The following is a 6,530-nucleotide window of genomic DNA, read 5'->3' as shown; positions in this document are numbered from 1 at the left end:
TGTAATTAAAAATAAATAATACAAAAAATGTTATTCATGGTTGTGTATACTTATCCTTCCTTAGTTGATACTTTTCTTTTCCTTTCTAGTACCTATATACTATTGAAGCCTCTTTTCAGTTTGGCACAGTTGATAGTTGATGATACTTGTGCATTTTTTAATGATAAAACGAATTTTAAAATTGATTAACAAATAATAAAAAAATAAGATAGGAACAAAATGAATTAACGCAATAAATAATACAACGAACACAAAAAGAGAACAGAGAGAAAAAAGGTTTTTTTTTACTTTAAATATATTTATTAAATAATTATATTTTTCGGAAATTGTAATATTTAAATATTGAAGACAATATTAGTGATTTCTAAACGAAAATCTGAAACAGAAAAATCAGAAAAGGAAACGGTCACATCTGGGACACGAACCCAGGACCCTTGTCTTTCCGGGACAGTGCTCTACCAACTGAGCTAATGGGACCCTATTCCCCTCGGTCACTTTTAACTGTATCATACTTCGAATAAGAACTACTAACATTGTCTTCATTTTTTCACCGCACATTTTTATTGGCAACTATCTTTATGTATGATCGCAAGATTCAACCCGAACTAAATGCAATCCAGACAGCGTCTTTTTAGATAAACCTATCTTATTTTTTTATTTTTAATGTGCGACATCTGTTGACTTTTCTGCAAGTCTAGAATGAATATTTATATTTTTCGGAATAACTTTATTGAGTAAAACCTCAAATTGTAATATTTAAATATTAAATAATTAATCAATTTACAGAGTATAATCAATAATGTTAACAGAGATAATTCATATAATTAGTACAATTAGTTTTCACTGCTTTTGATTTTTTAATGTTCCTCTTCTATAGAAGCTGGCGCTTGTGTCAGCATTAATACCTATCTGGGGTCAATAACTAAAATCAACATTAAAGAAAAAGTTAATAACAAGTCAAATATTTACATAAACAAAGTAAGTTGCAGAGTATATAATGTAATAATGTTAGCGAAACAAAATATTGGAAATTTCAGATTACATTTTAGTATGGAATAAATAAAAATATCAACAGAACTGAATTTGGAAGCCTGTGTAGCCTTTGGACTGGGAAATTAATAAAGTAGTTGGTTTTAGATGAATGAACAAAGAACAACCCAGGAAGTCTCATACTATGATTTGGTACTCGGAATGTTATTAGCTTAGTTAAGTCAGGTGCTTACATTAAGCCATTAACTTATTTGAACAAATCGCTCATTTTTTTTTTTTTTTTTTTATAGTGAATACCTCACAAGAGTCCCAACTGCTCCCGTCTGGAGCCAGTGAGACTATGGCATCCCCAATTGGGGGATGTTGTGAGGCTGAAGGTAAGTGGGGAAGGGAAAGAGGAAGGTGGGGAAGTACCTGGCTATTCAGATCTAGTCACTAAACACGGCTAAAGCCATTTGGAGCAACGTTTCAATTCTGAATGGTGGTCTTACACCAGGGCGATACTGGTAGTATCTTCCACTCTGGAACGTGCCGCAAATATACTATATATTATATTATTTTAATTAATTAATTGTGAAATAACACAAATTAATCAAATAAAATTTATTTGCGCACGCCGGGTTCGAACCCGCGACCTTCGGAATGGCAGTCCAATGCGTTACCACTGGACTATGCCGGCCGTCAAATCATTGGTTTTTCTGCAAGATAAGTCGGTTAAATCCATTAATTTCACTATATCAACATAATTAATTTGGTCAGTGGGTATGGATAGTTTAAAATTGATGAACCTTAAAAATTTGTCTAGAACTCTTGTCGATTTTAATTTGATGTGCTTTATAGTATGGGGACCAGATAGTGGAATTGTATTCTAAATTAATCGAAGAACTTAAAATACTTGGAAACCAACAGTTTTAGTACTTTACAATGTGCAGTGAAATGGGTTGAATTATTAAACAAACAATTTTAGTATTTTACAATGTACAGTGAAATGTGTTTAATTATTTAACCAATTAGAGGTTTTCAGCTTTCAATCTTTTTGAGAATATACAAGACAAAAGAGTTTCAGTGGCTCCGTGCAATTGGGACACTTGTGCGGTATTCGTATATATTATTGTATTTATTAGCAATTTTTTTAATGGTTTAGTTTTGTTATTGTTGTGAACCATTAATTATTATAAAAATAGAGAGAACGTCTTTGAAACTAATATCGTGAAATACTTCTGTAATATTTGTGCGTGTTTTGGTGATAATTTGATTTTTAATTAAAATATCAATTACCTACAGGTATTCCGTCAACAAGCGTGTTTGCTGATAACATAAATATTAAATTCATTACATAATTTCACCTCCATTGCCTACAAACTTCTCTCTAGCCCCACTCTTTCCCTAATAAGCTTGTAGTTTCCTTTCAACCTGTAATTTGGTCCAGCAGTTCAAAGCGACGGGCTCCCACTGGGTTCAATCCCGTTGTACGGTAGAATTCAAATATTGTCAAGTTATTCATAAGTCGGAAGGACCATATATTCGGTGATAAAAGTTTATAGGTATTTCATATTAGAACTCATAAAATATATAATATTTTAAATAAATTCTTCAAAATTCCGATTAATGACCGAGGGTTCCCAAGCATTTAGTTTCCCATTCGGCGTCGCGGGTTCAATCCTCTGCTTTCTAAGGCCCTTCTTCCACGGGGATGCGCAAGTATCCGATATATCCGATACTTTAAACGCGGCGTCAATTGTGTCTTATGTCAGACATTTTGTAACAATGCGTTTGCTTTAGATGAATGCAAATAAATACAGTATCTATATAAAAATGATAGCTACCGCAACTGTTTGGTTGCGAGTGAGGTTATCAAAGCATTTTAGCTTCGTCGAGAATTCAACAGGTCTCATGATTTCAGCAGCGATAGATACTGTGTTATTTACGAAATAAGTACACAACATGAGCATCGGATACTTTCGCATCCCCGTGGAAGCAGGGCCCGAGTCCTCCATCGTTGTATAAGCAACAATTTCCTAATATCGTTAGGTTATTCGTAATTCGTAACCAGGTAAGGGAATGTTTTTCTTTCTTTTATTAAAAAAAAACAAATAAATTCTTACTTAATTATTCTATTGTTGAAAAGAAACACGTGTTCCAGGATGCTTTAGATCTATCCTAACCTTATTCAATCCTGTGGGAATATATTTACCATTCGAACCAACTAATTTTACAGTCAAATTTTATGCAGCCCAGCGGGGGATATATATCCTGAACGGAATACCCGAGGAAGTAACGCAAATCAACAGGAAACACTAGTCGAATAAACATCGGTTTATAGCGCCCCGTGCCCTGTGCACCCAATTTATTCAATAAACCCGAATTCGAATCAACAAATAAATGTTACGAGATTTTATCGAGTCCTTCTTCGACACAACACAATCAATGCATCGATCAAGAAAGAGTAAGGATGGACATTATATTTGAAGTGTTACTCTCTGACTGTCTTCGGTACAAAGACAAACACACAAGCCTGCAAAAGCCAACTTTCCTCTTGAAACACATGGACTTTATGAACTCAGCTGTTCCGGATGTGACCGATCTCTAAAATAATATCAGCACACTTTCGAGCGTGTAAACTCGGCCATCCTGACAAATCGGCAGTTGCCGAGCATTTAATTGAAACCGGCCATTACTTTGGATTTGTTCTGAAAATTCTCGTTATACCTAAAACACGAGTACGCCTTATTCATAAAAATTCCATAAATATCAATAAAGACGATAGGGCTAAGTTCAATAGTTCTTGGTATCCGATAATTGACAGCTACACTAAAACTTTACGCAAAAAACCATCTTAAATTATAATCTTATTTCACTCGGCAGGGACACTGGGGGTCTAGATTATTTTTATAATAAATGTAGAGTCGTTTAACCAAAAACAAATTAGAATCCTTGTGAGAGCCCTGAAGGAGTAACCATCTGTTACTTAAACTACAACCTTTACACACATTTAAAATAAACTTTACACATATATGCCCTGATGATTGACACTATAGCGCAATACACCTATGCTTAATACCTCAAAAATAAATCACCATAATGCTTTAATTAAAAATAACAAATAGAACATACCTTGTCCCTTTCTTTAACCTAATAGATGCTTTAATTAAAAATAACAATTATACCTAACACATCATGTCCTTTGCTTTAACTTAATAGATGCTTTAATTAAAAATAACAATTATAACACATCATGTCCTTTGCTTTAACTTAATAGATGCTTTAATTAAAAATAAAAATTATAACATATCTTGTCCTTTGCTTTACTTAATAGATGCGCTTTAATTAAAAATAACAATTATAACACATCTTGTCCTTTGCTTTAACCGAGTATTTTTTTAGCGAGTGTATTTATGGGCCTAGAAAAATGAAGTTCAGATCTGTGAAAATCAAGGTAAAATGCTTTGTAGTGTAAAATCTTTCACTGACGAGTTTTTCCCGCCTTTATTACATAACGAGGCTTGTGAACTTTTTTAGAATCTGACCCGAAATTATTATAATGTTTGAACCTAAGTTTAACAAAATAAAATTGAATAAAGCGTGCTTTTCATTAAATTGGCACTATCTAAATTTCAATTCAGGAGGGCGTGATTTCGTTTGAGTTTTGATTTACATCGTCTTAACTAACAAGAAAGCTTTACGGACATTTTGTCAACAAATGGTTTCTGAAAACCACTGAATTACAACACTGTCATTACTTTACAATACAGGTGTGATTTATTATTCTGTATAAATAAAACGGTAAAACTCAAATTTAAATATGAACCCGAAATTATTTCTACTGCCTATATTTTAGCGCAGAGCACACCTAGCATCTTCTATTCCACTGTATTGCGGATTAAATAACCGATTTATATTCGACATTGGTTAGGAATGACCAAATTTCCCGAACAGCCTTCTGCGGCAGAGGTGTGCAACATTTTGTGGTCGTGAAAAGGTCGCTGGTTGATTTGTTCAGGTGGCGCGGACATTCCATCAGATGACAGTCCGCACTGTGCACTGCACTGTTTGAACACCCAGTCGTGTACAGTCGGTTATAAACATTATTGAAAACAGATCCGATTTATCAATGTATTGCTTTTTGGAAAAAATGCGTCTCCTCTGTGAGTCTGTTTTACGGACATTTCAATGTAAGGGGCATCGAGGAACCTGCATTATCGACCCCCTTGACACCATTGAGCAACCAAAAGAGAAAAATCACTAACGCATTCCCAATATTTTATAAGTAGGTACAGGGTTGACATTTTGCATAAACAATGAACATCTCAGCTGTGGAGTGTTTTGTAATCCTTGTGAGTTTTCTACACATTAACCCTATCGGCTGTTTTGTGAATTGACATAAATTCGATACGATTTCAAGCGGTGTAAGAAAAACTGAGTGCGTGCTAAATGTACTAGGTCCAAAATGTTCAAGTCAATGGCGACATCGGTTTCCAATCAAATAATTCTGATGTTTTTCTGCAGCGAAAGTCCTACATTGTATGTCTCTGTGTTTAGTGTTCAGGTATCAGCCAGGACTGTAGTTGACTGTACCTGTGCGAGCTTCGATTACAGTGCAGACTGTACTCTGTGTACAGTGTGTACTCTCGGCACACTGACTCTCTGTTGTTGGCAGTTGTGAGTTGCGTGTGCAAATAGTGTCCACACATCAACCATCCTACCTACTGTACTGTTAAAGTCTAGTGTCTCAATAGATAATAGAAACACAAGGAGGTGTGGCGTGCCAATTGTCGCCGATCAAAAAAAATCAAAGCGGCCGCATCAATGAAAATTATGCTTTGGTCACAGACATATGAATATATAGACTAGAAATTAAAGATGAGGGGTAAAATCAACTGTTGAAGAACGAAGGGGGTAAAGCTGACTGTGATTCGTCAATAAATCAATCTGACAGTATATAGGCATCTCGCATTATAATATCACCATTTAGTTCTTAAAAGTAAAATCTGCTTTTGAATGAATAGACATTTTTACATGGGAGCGCAAATTACTCGCCACGTTATGAACAAATTTGCGAAGTCCAATTTCGGCAAAATAAATTTCTTCTATTTTCAGAGTCGAATATTTCGTTTAGGTACGTATTTAGTTAAGACACTTTTATAAATGTTCATAATTTACTTCCCAGCAACCAACCAGCTTTGTGTTCAGACGTATCTCGATGTGATAGTATATGTTTCTACAACTGATCCATATTATACGATGTGAATATGCTTAAAATAAAGTAAAATAATGCTTATATATGGAATGTAATACGACAATTGGGTTTATTCTCTTTTTCACATCGATTTTTACAAGTTTTCATACCACAAGCCACCATTTTGCCGTGTTATTTCGTAAAATGAACCGATGATGGCTCGACCATAGTTCGCACAAGAATGATGACGTCACATTTTCTAAATTCACTTGAGGCCATACGCGAGCACAGCCGGCTCCAATGGAACCGGTATGGGGAGTGGGGAATAATACGCTTTTAATCACTTAGGGCAGGTCTACTAATA

Source organism: Hesperophylax consimilis, chromosome 8 (genome assembly GCF_061612785.1).
Source record: "Hesperophylax consimilis isolate HC1 chromosome 8, BYU_Hcon_1.0, whole genome shotgun sequence".
Classification (NCBI taxonomy): domain Eukaryota; kingdom Metazoa; phylum Arthropoda; class Insecta; order Trichoptera; family Limnephilidae; genus Hesperophylax; species Hesperophylax consimilis.
This window is presented reverse-complemented; position numbering follows the sequence as displayed.